Source organism: Panthera pardus, unplaced genomic scaffold, assembly GCF_024362965.1.
Source record: "Panthera pardus isolate Hobbes unplaced genomic scaffold, ASM2436296v1 HiC_scaffold_10, whole genome shotgun sequence".
Taxonomy (NCBI): Eukaryota; Metazoa; Chordata; class Mammalia; order Carnivora; family Felidae; genus Panthera; species Panthera pardus.
Genome location: NW_026526655.1, coordinates 8,818,954 through 8,835,028, shown reverse-complemented (window position 1 = coordinate 8,835,028; position 16,075 = coordinate 8,818,954). Strand labels below are relative to the sequence as shown.

The following is a 16,075-nucleotide window of genomic DNA, read 5'->3' as shown; positions in this document are numbered from 1 at the left end:
CTCAAGCCCTGACTTCCACCTGCGCAGATGGACCGTGGAATGGCCCACGAGTGACCCAGTTACCTGTACCTCATGACGATACTGAAGTCCCCACCCGAAGATAAACACGAGCCTCACTTACATCACACTGTGTGAATAGGCACGTTTCCTCACGGTGCATGCGCGGCCCTACGCCCTCCACATACGATGACGCCCTCCCCTTTCTAAATATTCATCCTAACCCTAAATAAAGGAAACCCACTCACCCCTGCCGGGGAGTCAGAGCTTCAGAAGTTATTCCCTGTGATCTCTGTATCTGCTTTGCGAGACAACTCACCTGGTGTACTTTCTACCTGTGACCCCCCCCACCCCAGGAGCAAAATGAACAGTAGCAAAGGGGGGGGGGGTCTCAGAATCCCTCCCACTCTGATCGCCTGTTTAACAGCAAAGCAGCTATTCGTCTGGCACTCTCCTTGTACGTTAGACTGGAGTGTTTTACCGTCATAGGCTCCTGGAGCCCTGTGACGCTCCCAGCCCCGAGGTGCTCCCACCTCTGTGATTCTCCCAGCCCTGAGGTGCTCCCACCTCCGTGGTTCTCCCAGCCCCGAGGTGCTCCCACCTCCGTGGTTCTCCCAGCCCCGAGGTGCTCCCACCTCCGAGGTGCTGCCCGGTCTCAGTGATGTGCTTGCTGCTCACGTAGGGGTTTTGATAAAAAGCTAGTTCTGGTCCGGAGGGTCTGGGATGGGGCCTGAGATTCTGCTCTTCTAACCAGCCCCCAGGTGCTGCGGCCCAGGGGCCACACCTGGAGAAGCAAGAGAGGGCAGGTGACATCAACCGCTGGTTATCCGGCTTCCATGCAAAGGAATAAGGAGCAGCCCCCAGGCACAGGCTGGGGATTGAGGGGGTTGAGGTAGATGGGCCTCTCCAGGATGAGGATGGGCCCCGGGCGCAGGGCAGGGCTGTGATGCCACCCACGATGGCCGTGGTCACCAGAGAGACCAGGGGGGCTGGGTGTGGTGCGGACCAGCCTGGGGGCCAGAGGACTGAGCCAGGCCTGGACACACACCCGGAAGTGCGGCCACCCAAGAAAGGGTGTGGGTCTGAGCTGGACCCCCACAGTTGGTTGTCCATCCTTCTCCTGCATATCACACCTTCTGTTTCTGTTTCTGGGTCTGTCCCTGTTCCCCTAGACCATGAGCTTCCCCCGATTGGGGAGCTCAGGGGTCGGGCATCACTCAAGCTCAGCTCGAGAGCTACATCCCAACAGGGGACCACACTGCACGCCTCTAGGGGCACCATCACCTTCCTATCATATCCAAGTCTGTCTATTCAACCTGACAGCTTTCCAGCAGATGGCAGGGGAGCGTCTTGGGGACAAATGCCCACAAACCACCATCAGGGCTGCCGCTCAGTGATGGAACAAAATAACATGAACCCAAGCTGGGCTGGTGGCTTAGGTTCTTAGGGGCCAGGAGCTCAGACTTGCTGAAGGCAGGGAGGCGACTGTCCACCCCAGGCTGGGAACCTGAGCGTTCCTGGGTCTTCAAGCCCAGGAAGCAACCGGAAGACTGGCCCAAGTTCTTGTTGAGGAGGGGCGGGCACCCACCCTCCCATTGGACCTTCCAAGAGGGCCTCTGCCCCGTGGCCTGCCACTGCTCAGGAACGAGGCATGTGAGGAGGACATTCCCGAGCTGTCACCGGGGTGGTGGCTCTGAGTCTGGCTGGGGGAAGCATCACCAACTAACATGGTGGCAGTGATCTCTGTGTCCCATCCGAGATGCAGGCAGACGGGGCATAAGGCAGGAGCACGTGTTCCTCCAGGCTTGGTGGGGATCCTGGGGGCCTGGTTCATCCTCATTCCACAGCAGCCTGTCTGGGGGCAGTGCAGAGGGGATGCCAAGAATTGAGGCCCTCGGGAGGTGCTTCCGGGAGAGCAAGCTGCTGGCTGAGGGTGGCGTCCCAGGAGGGGTGGGGACATCCGGTAGCTTCAGGGTGTTCCTCTCCAACTCGTGGTGATGCTGGGTCCAGGCTGGCAGGCACAGGGGAGCCTTGATGAACTAGTTCCTAAGAGGACTGAGGCTCTCGTGGGTGAGCTGAGGGGAGCTTCCACGGGGAGGTGCTGCGAGGTCTGGATAAGAGCAGTCCTGCCATGGATGGAGAAACTTTGCAAGGGTAAGAGGAAATCGGGCAGAGCTTAGAAAATGGAGAGGGTTCCTAAGACAGACGGGAGTCTGGAAGAGCCCCAAACACAAGAACAGTTCACTCGACCCAGAAATCCCCTCCACTGAGTTTGGTCAAGAAAACAGCAGTAGGGGTAGGGGATGGTGAGTAGAAAGAAAGTGTATAATCCCAGCCACTCGGGCGGCGACTGGTTCCGGGGGCTCTTCCAGAGTCTAAACAAAGATCTTTCACCCTTCATAAAAAATTAACTCGAAATGGATATAGACCTGAGTGTAAAAAGCAAAATTATGAAACTCCCAGAGGATAACATAGGAGACATGACCTTGGACATGGTGATGACCTTTTCTTTACAACCAAATGGATAACCCATGAAAGAAATGACTGATAGGCAGGACTTCGTTGAAAATTTTTGGGACACCTGTGTGGCTCAGTCGGTTGAGCGCCCGACTCTTGATTTCAGCTCAGGTCATGATCCCAGGGTCGTGGGGTGGTCGAGCCCGCGTTGGGCTCTAAGCTGAGTATGGAACCTGCTTCAGATTCTCTCTCTTCTTCCCTCTGCCCTGCTCTCTGGCTCAAGAGCTCTCTCTTTCTAAGAAAGAAAAGAAAAGAAAAGAAAAAAGAAAAGAAAAGAAAAGAGAAAGAAAAGAAAAACTAAAAATTTCTGCTCTGCAAGTGACATTATCAAGAGAAAGAAAAGATAAGCCACCGACTAGGAGAAATATTTGCAAAAGACACATCTGACAAAGTGCTATTATCCAAAATATACAAAGAGTTCTTAAAACTCAACAATAAGAAAGCAAACAACCTGATTTAAAAATGGGCCATTATTAACAGACACCTCACCAAAGAAAATATTCCAATGGCAAAGAAGCATATGAAAAGATGCCGTACATCAGAGATCATCAGAGAAATACAAATTGAAACATCAAGGCAACACCACCACATACTTACTAAAATGGCCAGGATCTTCAGGGAAGTGAAAAAAACCTTATGGATACGTGTCATTGTACATGTGCCCAGACTCACAGAATGTACAACACCAGGGAGGAAGCCTAGTGTAGACCATAAGGCTGGGTCTTAAGACCATGGGTGATAAGGACACGTCAATGCAGGTTTATCAACTGTAACAATGCCCCACTCTGGTGGAGGAGGTTGATGACGGGGGAGGCTGTGCATGAGTGGAGGCAGATGGGATATGGGAAGTCTCTGTGCCTTCCTCTCGATTTTACTGTGACTTCAAGATGTTTCTTTAAAAAAGATAGTCTTTTGGGGGGCACCTGGGTGGCTCAGTCAGCTAAGCGTCTGACTTCAGCTCAGATCATGATCTCACAGTCCGTGAGTTCGAGCCCCGCGTCGGGCTCTATGCTGACAGCTCAGAGCCTGGAGCCTGCTTTGGATTCTGTGTCTCCCTCTCTCTCCTCCCTTCCTCTACTCGCATGCTCTCTCTCTCAAAAATAAACATTAAAAAAAATTTTTAAAAAAAGATAGTCTTTTTAAAAACCTGGGTACCATTAATAAAGAGCTGGAAACCACCGACTCTTCTTGGACTTAAAATAGAGGCTTTCAGGGGCGCCTGGGTGGCGCAGTCGGTTGGGCGTCCAACTTCAGCCAGGTCACGATCTCGCGGTCCGTGAGTTCGAGCCCCGCGTCAGGCTCTGGGCTGATGGCTCAGAGCCTGGAGCCTGTTTCCGATTCTGTGTCTCCCTCTCTCTCTGCCCCTCCCCCGTTCATGCTCTGTCTCTCTCTGTCCCAAAAATAAATAAATGTTGGAAAAAAAAATTTAAAAAAAAAAAAAAATAGAGGCTTTCAGAAAAGGACGTGTCAAAGGGAAATCTGAACATTCAGAACAGGTGGAGCGGGCAGCCAGCATCATAAGAAACCTTCAGTCTTCAGAAGATGTGTCAGAACACATCGCTGTCACGTACCTGCAGCCAGAACAATCTTCAAAATACATCAGAAGGAAAAAAAGGACAGCTTGGGACGACGGTAGAGACACTTTGGATGAAAATGATGACCTTCAGGGATGCACGAAGTTGATTTCACAAGAAGCCAAAGAAGGGAATAGGAGGGTCAGTGGACAGATGAAACAAAGTGGAATGTTAGAAAACTCGGAAGAGGGGCGCCTGGGTGGCTCAGTCGATTAAGCGTCCGACTTCGGCTCAGGTCATGATCTCACGGTCCGTGAGTTTGAGCCCCATGTCGGGCTCTGTGCTGACAGCTCAGAGCCTGGAGCCTGTTTCAGATTCTGTGTCTCCCTCTCTCTGACCCTCCCCCGTTCATGCTCTGTCTCTCTCTGTCTCAAAAATAAGTAAACGTTAAAAAAAAATTAAAAAAAAAAAAAAAGAAAACTTGGAAGAAAATCAGATGACGCCTCTAGGTGACCGCTCACCAAGGAGGAGCGCCTGGGTGGTGGTCTCGGGGGACGATAGCCTGGATGGTGGGGCCGGGGACCCGGCGTAAGGAACACAGGAGCAAACAGACGCTTCCTGGACAAATCGAAGCACTTTTGAAGAAACTGGTTGATGCCACTGAGTTAAAAGCGTTATTTCAAAACACTTGAAAGGAAATCAGATGCACACTAAATCAGCAGAGGAAGACGAAGTATAACCCCGCAGATGTAGAGTCTTCAAACTGCGAAAGCTTCGCCGAGGTCAGGAAAACACAGAAAGGGCGAGGCAATAACACCAGCAGAAATTTTGAGTCCTTCCTGAATTACAGCGAGACAAACAAACGAACGCTCAGCAAATAGCCAACTGGAAGGAATCTGCCCTTTAACGGGAGAGGAGAATCTTTCCAAAGCAGATGGCAGGACCGGCCGCGCTGGACAACTGCGGAACAGGAGCCAAAATTCCATCGGGAAAATTCAAAAGGATCGTGGGCCGTTACCGAAGCCGGTTTATTTCCCACGAGAGAAAAAACACTCTCGGTGATGGGCGGAGAGCACTGGCGGCTGGGAAAGAAACGCTTGGAACGTTGAGAACATTCCTACATCCAGATGTAAGTCACTGGGGAAGAATGTATGTATTTGGAAGAGTATTCTTACATCCCCGATGTTCCACGGGGACATTTGGCAGAGGCCAGGAGGACCCCTGGAGAGGGTTGCCCGATAAAAGGCAGGATGCCCGGGTAAACTGACCAGTGTCTCCTCAGCCTGGTGGTCAGCAGCATCAGGGGTGAGGCATGTTGATAATACGTAGCTCTGACATGACGCGGTAAGAATGACGCTTCACCTCTGGTCCTCCTCCCCCAACCCCCTAACCCCCATCTACTCGTAACAAGCACATCAGACAAATCCCCCAGTGGGACTTTCTACAAAATACCTCAACACTGTCAAGGTCATCAAAAACAAGGAAAGTCAGGGGTGCCTGTGTGGCTCAGTCGGTTGAGCGTCCGACTTTGGCCCAGGTCATGATCTCACGGTTCATGAGTTCAAGCCCCGTGTCGGGCTCTGGGCTGACAGCTCAGAGCCTGGAGCCTGCTTCGGATTCTGTGTCTCCCTCTCTCTCTCTGCCCCTCCCCTGCTCATGCTCTGTCTCTCTCTGTCTCAAAAATAAATAAAAACATTTAAAAAAAATTTTTTTTTAATAATAATAAAAAAAAAGACAAGGAAAGTCTGAGAAAATATCACAGCCAAGGGAAGCCTAAGGAAATGTAATTACCACCGTGTGGGATCCTGGGTAAGATCCTGGAACAGAAAAGTCACATTAGCTAAAAACTAAGGAAATCTGAATAAAGCATGAACTGTAGTTAATAATAGTATATCCATATGGATTCCTGATGTGAATAAAACATCTACATGTAAGATGTTAATTGTGAGGGAAATTGGATGTGAGGCATCTGGGAACTGTCTGTCCTTTATATGTAATTTTTCTGTAAATCTAAAACTGTTCTAATAAATGAAGTTAATTTTTTTTAAATTTAATGTTTGTTTATTTTGAGAGAGCGGGGGAAGGGCAGACAGAGAAGAGAGAGAGAGAATCCCAAGCCAGCTCCACACTCAGCGAGGAGCTCAACGTGGGGCTCAAACTCACAAAACGTGAGATCATGACCTGAGCTGGGATCAAGAGTCAGACGTTTAACCGACAGAGCCACCCAGGAGCCCCTGAAGTTAAGTTTTTAAAAAGTTACTGGGGAGGGGCGCCTGGGTGGCTCAGTCAGTTAAGCGTCTGACTTCGGCTCAGGTCATGATCTTCCGGCTCGTGAGTTCAAGCCCTGCATCGGGCTCTGTGCTGACAGCTCGGAGCCTGGAGCCTGCTTCGGATTCTGTGTCTCCCTCTCTCTCTGCCCCTCCCCCACTCATGTTCACTCTCTCTCTCTCCCTCAAAAATAAATAAAAACTTAAAAATCATAAAATAAAGCAAAAAGTTACTGAGGATACAGGAGATTCGAATACTACCAACCAACCTGCCATAATCGACATTTGTAGAAGTTAAAACCCCAAACTGCACAAAACACACAGTTTTTTCAAGTGCACGTGGAACGTGTGTCAAGATCAACTGTATACAGGATCACCAAGTGAGGCTCAACAAATCTGAAAGAAAAAGTATTTAAATTATTTGGGGTCCGTTCTCTGACCACAGTGGAAATAAATTAGAAATCAATTACATAAAGACAGCTTTCAAATCCCCCAAATATCTAGGAATTAAAAACACTTTTTACAATAATCCTGTGTCAAAAAAGAAGAAAGAAAGAAAGAAAGAAAGAAAGAAAGAAAGAAAGAAAGAAAGGATGAGGGAAATGAGAAAGTATTTTAATGTAAATGAAAATAAAAACCTAATATATCAAAAGTCATCCTGGCCTCCGGCTTCTTTATCCAGGTGACTTGACCTCGTCCCATGACTTTAAATTCTGTCTGCAAACTGCCGAATCCCACATTTTTAGCTCCGGCCCAACCTGCTTGCAGAGTTCACAAATCGAGCTGCTGTTTGGTATCTCCTGGATGCATAAAGAGCATCTAAAACCCCAGATGCCTAAGAAAATTCTAGATTCCCCTTCCATTTCCCCATCATGCATCCTATTCCTTGGCCCTCCAACCCAGGAATCATCCTTAGGAATTCTCTTTCCTTCCCACCTCCCCATGGATCCAATCCCTCCCACATTCTTCTGACTCTACTTCCAGCCAGTCTTGAATCCACCCACTTCTCTCCGTATCCAGAATACAAAGCCTCCCTTTTCAGGGACCCTGTCAACCCCCCGCTGTGTATCTCTAGTGCCTGGCACAAAGCAGGTCCTCAACATATAAAACTTGGCCGGGGGAGGGGGGGGGGTGGCGAGGGGAGGGGTGGGGGTGGCGAAGGGAGGGGATATCTCTTTCCCAGTCAGGGGACGTGGAAAGCTCAGTTGGAAACCGGAAGGTTGTTTGGTGAGCGTCCAGCAGGGCAGAAGGGTGGGTGACGACAGGGCAGAGCTGAGGGGCTATCTCAGCAGATTCTGGAAAAACCTGACGTCTCCTTGACTCACCAGCGCATCTCTCTGTTGTCTTGTTTGCCCCCAAGTTCACGCGTCCCTTCCTTAGCTTTGATTCACTGCCATCCCCTGGCCGGTAGGTGACCCTGACTCAGTGTCGGCTGAATGAGTGAGTTTCTTCAAGCTGCCTGGTCCCCACCCTCTGAGCATCCACGTTCTACCTTCTTCCCGCTAACACATTCCCTCCTCACCCCAGGGCCAGCAGGATCCGTCAGGTCTCCGCTTCCTTCGGCTTCACCGCATTCCCACCTCGTGGTTCCCCACTTGTAGGTGCTCCTAAACCTTCTAAGCTCGTGTTTACAAACATTTCTTAGAGTAAGCCCTTCATTTCAACCATCATCAAGTTTCATTTCAACGAAACCATTAAGTTTCGTTCTAAAGAGAACATTCATCTACATGGATTCGTCCCCTAGAGCTGCCCTAACAAGTACCGTAGCCTGTCTGGCTTACACCGTAGGAAATTACTTTCTGGCAATTCTGGAGGCTGGAGGTCCAAGATCAAGTTGTGGTCAGTGTTGGTTCCAACTGAGGCCTCTCCCCTTGGCTCGTAGGGGCCGCCCCCTCGCTGTCTTCACGTGGTCTTCCCTCTGTGTGTGCCTGTGTCCTGATCTCCCCTTCTTATAAGGACTCCGGTCGTATTGGATGAGGACCCACCCCCAAGCCCGCATTAACTTAATTACCTCCTCAAACATGCTGTTTCCAAATGCCATCGCGTTCTGAGGTAGTGGGGTCAGGACTTCAACTTGGGAAGGGGGGGGACCCAATTTAGCCCAGGACGCTATGTGTCATCGATTCCTAGACTTGCTCTTTCGTATCGACAACAATAATTACAGCCTAAAAAGATGTCATTAAGCCAGCCCGAAAGCTCAAAGCCAAAAGAGAAATGCCTCCCACACCCAGGCCAAAGCCCCGACAGCCACATTCCGGGAACAAGAGTCACTTTCTGGGCCTGCAGACCCCACTTCCCCACGTGATGAATAGGAACTGTGCTCTTTCTTGTGGGTGAAACATAACAGCATTGTAAACTATGGCTATGAAGGAAGGGACAAGGCAGCAAGAACGTATATATTCCACTTTTCTCCTAACTGAATTTCCACTTCTGTGAAGAAAAGACGGGCTCCGGACTGGACAAGAGTGAGTCGTATCTAGCTCACCCGTCTCCACGCGTGGACCTCTCGTTCCCCTGTCCCTCCATGGGACACCTCTTCACCTGCCCTGGCCGCTAGCCAGTGCTGGCCACGCCCACCGCCTCTGTTCCTGCTTTCTTTTCTTCAAATTATTTATTTCTCTTGGAAATAATCACATTGACTTATTTGATTATCTGTGTCTCCTTTCACTAGAATACACTGTGCAGGGGAACAGTGGGGCCCTTGTCTGTCTCGGTTCGCGTTTGTATTGCGGCGGCCTGGCCCCTAAGATCCGTTGCATCAGCCGATTCGGAGTGAATACATAAATAGCTGCTACATTTTCAAGCGGCGGTTTGGCTTTAGGGGGACTTTTTCATATTCATCTTCCGAGGTGTATTTTGCTGAATCCAAAATGTTGAAAATCGTTTGCCTTCCTTCATGGGGAGGTGACTCAACAGTCTAGCCGGGAAGGTGATGATGCCTGCGTGGCATTGAAAGGCAGCAGAAGCGCCACACTGGTAACGGCCACCAGGGGGCGCCACCGAATCGCCGTGGCAGGCAGCGGAGGCGGCAGCTCGGGACCGCGGGGCTGCGGGCGGAACTGGGAGTTCCAGTTGTCCGCGGCGCCGGTGCGCTCTCGCCCTCCAGGTATCCCAGGGGCAGCAGGAGGGGCCCGGCCTGCTACGGGGTCCCCAGGAAAAGAGTCGGCCCCGAAAGCATTCCCTTCGCGAGAACAACTACGAATATACAATACTTGGGTAAAGATGAGCCACAAGGGGCGCCTAGGTGGCTCAGTCAGTGGGGCGTCCGACTCTGATCAGGTCATGATCTCACCGTTCGCGAGTTTGAGCCCCGCGTTGGCTCTGTGCTGACTGCTCAGATCCTGGAGCTCGTTTTGGATTCGGTGTTTGCCTCTCCCCCACTCACACTCTGTCTCTATCAAAAAATGAATAAAAATTTTTTAAAAAGTCACAAAATTGTACTGGGGGCCCTAAAGCTTAAAATAAATGGAGAGACAAACCAAACTCCTGGATAGGAATACGCATTCTCCCCCAAATTAAAGCACCCCCCAACAAAAATCCCAGTAGGGTTTTGCAGACAACTAAGAAAATTCATTCTAAAATTTGTCTTGAGAAGCCAATACATTACAACTGTCAAGAACTTTTTTTTTAAGTAGTGAGTAATGTTTTCGATGTTCTATATATAACAATGCTAGAAGGAAATATTGGTGAATATATAAGTTTAAAGAGGAGAGAGTCTTTCTAAGTGTACAGGCAAGGAAGAAATCCTAATGGAAAATGTGATGAATTTACATATCAAAACAGTCCATGAATGCGATAAAAAGGCAGATGTCCAAATGGGAAAAACACCAGTGACTTCTGGTGGACGGAACTAATAATCTTAATATGCAAAGGAGTCTTCTCTGTGTTTTTATGAGATAAACACGGGAATGGAAAAACGGGGAAAGGACACAGGCAGGGCCTCACGGAACAGGATCTGGAGCCCCCTGGCTAGGGCCTTGCGGTTTATTCTGGCAAGTCCCAGAAGAGGCGGGCAGGGTCTGATTTGCGTTTTAAGGTGCGCCCTCTGGCGGCTGTAGGGAGAACAGACTTTGAGGGGGCGGGGCAGACCCCGGTCAGGTCAAGGTGAGAGACCAGGGAGATGGTCCACGTGAGAAGATGATGTGGACCAAGGTGGGAGAAGCGGTCCGATTGGATAGACTTTGGGGACAGAGCTCAGGGAACCTGCTGAGAGCTTCAGTGCGAGGTGTGAGGCAAAAAGGCAACAAGGATGACTTCAAGATTTGACCTCGGGACGCCTGGGTGGCTCGGTGGGTTAGGCGTCCAACTTCGGCTCATGTCATGATCCCCGGGGCTGAGCCCCACATGGGGCTCCGTGCTGACAGCTCAGAGCCTGGAGCCCGCTTCAGATTCTGGGTCTCCCTCTCTCTCTGCCCCTCCACCACTCACGCTCTGTCTCTCTTTCTCTCAAAAATAAGTAAGCATGATAACTAAATTAAAAATAAAAAAAGGTTTGACCCCGGCTGCTAGAACGGAGCTGTCCTCGCTGAAGTACGGAAGGCTGGGGAGAAGCAGGTATGGAGGAGAAAGGGTTTTGGCGGCGGGAGTGTGAAGGGTCACCTCCGCGTTTCTGGAGGGCAGGTTGTCAATATGTGTCAAAATATTTTGCAAGACACGGGCCATTTTAAACCAGCGGACCCGCTTGCAGCTAGGAATCCAGAGAGCGCTCTGCATATGGGCATCTTCGTGGCTGCTCTGCTTGAAGGGCAAACGTGGAAAAACGAACATTTCTTAGATCCATAAAACATGGCTCATCAAAGCATAGAATTCTATACACCCATTTAAATATCATCTGTGTCTGGTCACGTGGAAAGGTGTTCAGAACATTGTGTCCAGTGGGAAAAAAAAAGCAAATTAGAGAACTGTATGATTCCATGTTTTACAAAATAAATTGCGTGAGTGTTCGCATGCGTGTAGAGCAAACCTGGAAGAAAATACACCAAGTGCACGGTGATGGCGAGACCAGCAGTCATCCTGGGGAAGGGTGACTATGAACAAGGCCGCTGTTACGCGTCGAACCGCGCCCCCGAGAATTCATATGTTGAAGTCCTAAGCCTCACAGGACCTTAGAATTTGACCTTATTTGAAAATAGAGTCAATGCCAAGGTAATTAGTTAAGATGAGGTCATTAGGATGGGCCTTAATCCAATATAAAAGATGTCCTTGCAAAAAGGGGAAATTTGGAAGCACACACACACACACGCACACACAGAACACCTTGTGAAGAAGAAGACAGACATCAGGGTGGTGCTCTACGTACCGAGGAGCAGCAGAGATGACCAGGAAACCAGCAGAAGCCAGGGCAGAGGCCTGGGTCAGACTTCCCCTCACAGCCTCAGAAGGAACCATCTGTGGCAACAGTGTGACCTTAACTCCTAGCCTCCCAAACTGAGAAACCCTACATTTCCGTTGTTTGAGCTACTCGGTTTGTGGGACTTTCTTCATTAAGGCAGCCCCAGCTAACTACTACAGCTGACTTTCTCTACTGTCTGAAGTTTCTGCTATGTGCAGGTACTGAATTTATCCTCAGAAAAAGAAAGCATCTCCCTTTTAAGTAAATTTTCATTGAAAATTAAGTCTCTGATGTCATGTGATAAGACAGGTAGAAACAATTTGCCTCGAAATCTATTTTTTTTTAACGTTTATTTATTTATTTTTGAGAGACAGAGGTAGAGAGCGAGCAGAGGAGGGGCAGAGAGAGGGAGACACAGGATCCGAAGCAGGCTCCAGGCTCTGAGCTGTCAGGACAGAGCCCGACGCGGGGCTCGAACTCACAGACCGCGAGATCATGACCTGAGCCAAAGGTGGACGCTTAACAGACTGAGCCACCCAGGCGCCCCAAGCCTAATATTATGATTTAGTCATTAATACCTATGAAATGGGATTACTTATTTCCCCGAATCTGAACATCAGGAAAAGAAAGTTCATCTTCAGTTGCAATTAAAAGAAAAGAAAGGAAAGGGAAGGGAAGGGAAGGGAAGGGAAGGGAAGGGAAGGGAAAGAGAAGAGAAGAGAACAGAAGAGAACAGAAGAGAACAGAAGAGAACAGAAGAGAAGAAAAGAAGAGAAGAGAAAAGAGAAGAAAAGAAAAGAAAAGAAAGGAAAAGAAAGGAAAGGAAAGGAAAGGAAAGGAGGAGAAAGAAAAGAATACACATGAAGAAAAGAGAAGGAAATTAATTTTTTAAGGCAGAAATAATTAGAAAACAGGGGAAAAAACAGAACTGATAGACCCAAGAGGTAATTCTTTTTAAAAAGTACATAATTAGCAAATATCTGGCACTTTAATTATGTTAATGAAAAAATTGACAAATTCTTATTATATCAAAGTATACGTTTTTACTTATCAAATTAAAGGGTACGTCTTATGTGACTTCCCTAAATGTTGGTAAGAGCAAGATGTAGCCATTTCTCTCCAGTATGGCTGATGATGAATTGAAAGCACATTTCCAGAGAGAAACCGGGCGACATTTATAAAAAGCCCATGAGATGGGGCCAAAGATCTACATACACAGATGTTCGCGAATACGGTGGAATTGTTCATCGTGCCAGATGTATTTGTTTTCTATTGCTGCGGGAACCTTATCGTAAATTTCGCGGCCACACAATTCGCCATCTCAGGGTTCTGCTGGTCAACAGTGTAGGCAGACTCTGCCGTTTGCTCTGCTCCTGGGCTCACAAGGTCAAAAGCAAGGTGCCGGCCAGCTGGAGCTCCAAATCTGGAGGGTCTGGCTGGGGAGGGGGGGAAGGCACTACCCGGGTTCGTTCAGGTTGTTGGCAGAACTCAGTTCCGTGAGGTGCCTGGACTGAGGTCCCTGTCTTCTTGCCCTCAGCCGGGAGTCTCTCTCTGCACCCGAGGGGCACCTGCATTCTTGTCACGTTGCCCCTGCCCCATCCCCAATCGGCGACATCACCCCTGTCTTTCCACGCTTCAAGTCTGTCGGCATTCTTCTGCCTCGCCTGTCTCACTGGAGCCAGAGAAAGTTCCCTGATTCTAAGGGCTCCTTTGATTTGATGAGAGTGGGACCACGCACATCATCCAGGATGTGCTCCCTACCTTCAGGTTCCTACCGGAGTTATTTCTGTGAAGTTCTTTTCACAATGTGAGGTGACAAATTCACAGGTTCTGGGCAAGGTGGGCGAGGTGGGGTGGGGGGATTCTGCCCACCTCTGAGAAAATGCTGACTTTTTTTATAATAACTGCTTTTATTTTTAAGTTTATTTATTTATTTGGGGAGAGAGAGAGAGAGAGAGAGAGAGAGAGAGAGAGAGAGAGTCCCAAGCAGGCTCTGCACTGTCAGCACAGAGCTCAATACAGGACTCAAACTCACAAACCCTGAGATTGTGACCTGAGCTGAAACCAAGAGTCCGTTGCTTAACCGACTGAGCCACCCAGGTGCCCCTGAAATTATTTTAAAGAGAAAAAAAGCAAGATATTAATCAGGGTTTCCCAACCTTGGCACTATTGGTATTTTAGACTGGATAATTAATTCTTTGTTGTGGGGAGTAAAAAATATTGGGTGAAAAGTAGCAAAGTATTCACAGTGGTTATTGTGGGTTTTGTCGTAATAGTTGTTTTATTCTCTTATGCTTTTCTACACTTTTCAAGTTTGAATGGCCATTACTTTTAAGCACTATTTTCCAGAGCAATTTCTCCTCAGATAGGTTTTCAAACATGAAATCTGTGTCTTTCTTCTCGGGAGAAGTTCTACTTGATGGCACTTCAATGCCCTCCTCCTGTACTGTTGCATTTTTTGTATATTCATATATTTTTGTATATTCATAGCTAAAATTCTATTTTTCTTGTTTATTTTGTCAGATTTTTGTGTCAGAATATATCATCTGTGCCTAAAATAAATAGAAGCATCCATAGAAGTAGCCGTTCCTTCATTAAGAAAGAACTATCTCGTTAAGGGGTCTGCCTGTTCAGACCATTTTTTGAGATCATTTCTTTGAGAACTTTCTTCAGTAGCTTCCTTGATTACAGGGCATTATGATATTCTAATTCTTCTTTAGTTCATGTTGGCCATTTGCACTTTCCCATAAACTCGTCTAATTCAAAATATTTATATTGATTAGATATGATTGTATATAAAATAATTTATAACATCCACCTTATCTATAATTATATCTTTCTCACTGAATTAATATTTTCTCTCTTATTTATTACTAAGATGGTCTATAGATTTGTCTCTTTCCACTGATTTTTCCAGAAGAACTCTCTCTTCATATACTCATCAGGTATAGCAATTATGGAAAACAGTATGGAAATTCCTAGAAAATAAAAAACAGACCTGTCATATGACTGAACAATTCCACTACTGGGTATATACCCAAAGGGAATGAAATCAATGTCTCAAAAAAGATACCTGCGCCTCTGTGTTCCGTGCAACATTATTCACAATAGCCAAGACTTGGAAACAACCCAAGGGTCTGTCGACGGATGCATGGATAAGGAAAACTAGTTATATAATGGAATACTGTTCAGCCATAAAAAAGAAGAAAACCCTGACACCTGGGACAACATGGACGAACCTGGAGGACATCATGCTAAGTGAAATAAACCAGAGGGAGAAAGACTGTAAGATCTCATTTACATGTGGAGTCTGACATAGTCAAACTCATAGAACCAAAGAGTAGAATGGTGTTTACCACAGGCTGGGGGGGGGGGGGCGGGGGGGGCGGGGGGGGGAGGCTGGTCAAAAGGTACACATTTTTAGTTCTAAGGTGACTAAGTCCTAGGGATCTAAAGTGCAGTGTGGAGACTAGTTAATCGTACTGTGCCGTATACTTTAAATTCGCCAATGGAGGAGACCTCGAATGGTCTCATCACACAAACACGAGATAGCAACGACGTAAGGTGGTGCATGATGTGTTAAGTAACTTAATTATAGTGATCACTTCACAATGTATACCTACATCAAACCATCACACTGTACCCTTGAAGTACATACACAATTTTCGTTAGTCAATTTTACCTCCATAAAGTGGGGGGGGGGGGGGGGGGAGAGATAGTTCAGAAAAAAGAAAAACAATATATATACTTACCAGTTCTTCCATTTTTCCATTTTTTCATTAACTCATTCCCTTTCTTCTCGTCGGATTTGTTTTGCTGTTCCCTCCCTCGGTTCTTGGTGTCCATACTTAAGTCATTCACTTCATCTTCATTTCTCGTATTATTAATTTGTTGAGGTTTGGTTTACTTTTTTTTTTAGTAATCTCTACACCCAACGCACGCTCCTCTGACTAGTTCTGGAAATAACCAGAACGTTTCCCGTTTGACATCCGCCTCTCCGTTTCATACATGGTATTTTCATATATGTAAATATATCAAAATTTCCATCACGATTTCTTGCCTCGTGTAGTTAGAAAATTGTCCACACCAGTATCTTCTTCTTCTAAATTTCAGCACACCATTTGTTAGGTTGAAACTGTAGTCATTTTTTTCTTTCTTTTAACCTTCTTGGCGATTGCAATGACCAATTTGAGAATAGTATTTCTACTTGTCTGCAAAAGGCTGTTAGGATTTTAATTGGATTTGCTTCGATTTGGAGGGGAATCAACATTTTCGTCATCTTCCCGTCCAGGAATACCGTTCGGTTCGCCTCTCCGTTCTTCTTACGCTTTCTGCCTTCAGGAAAACGTTGTGCCTTTCTCTACACAGGTCATCAAGTTTATTCCCAGGAATGTGACGTTTGTGGTTTCGCTCTCTTGAAGGGAATGTCTCACCCATCCCAGCGCCGA

The 16,075-nt window shown here is 47.5% G+C and overlaps 1 long non-coding RNA gene across 1 annotated transcript; it reads right to left on the bottom strand.

Moving 5' to 3' along the window:
• Positions 1–1,286: 1,286 nt before the first annotated feature.
• LOC109264932 (uncharacterized) lies at positions 1,287–9,517 on the bottom strand. The gene is made up of 3 exons (XR_008422605.1): positions 8,930–9,517; positions 6,565–6,681; positions 1,287–2,141 (listed from the first exon to the last, which is right to left on the bottom strand). It is a non-coding gene; the product is annotated as an uncharacterized LOC109264932 (long non-coding RNA).
• Positions 9,518–16,075: the final 6,558 nt, after the last annotated feature.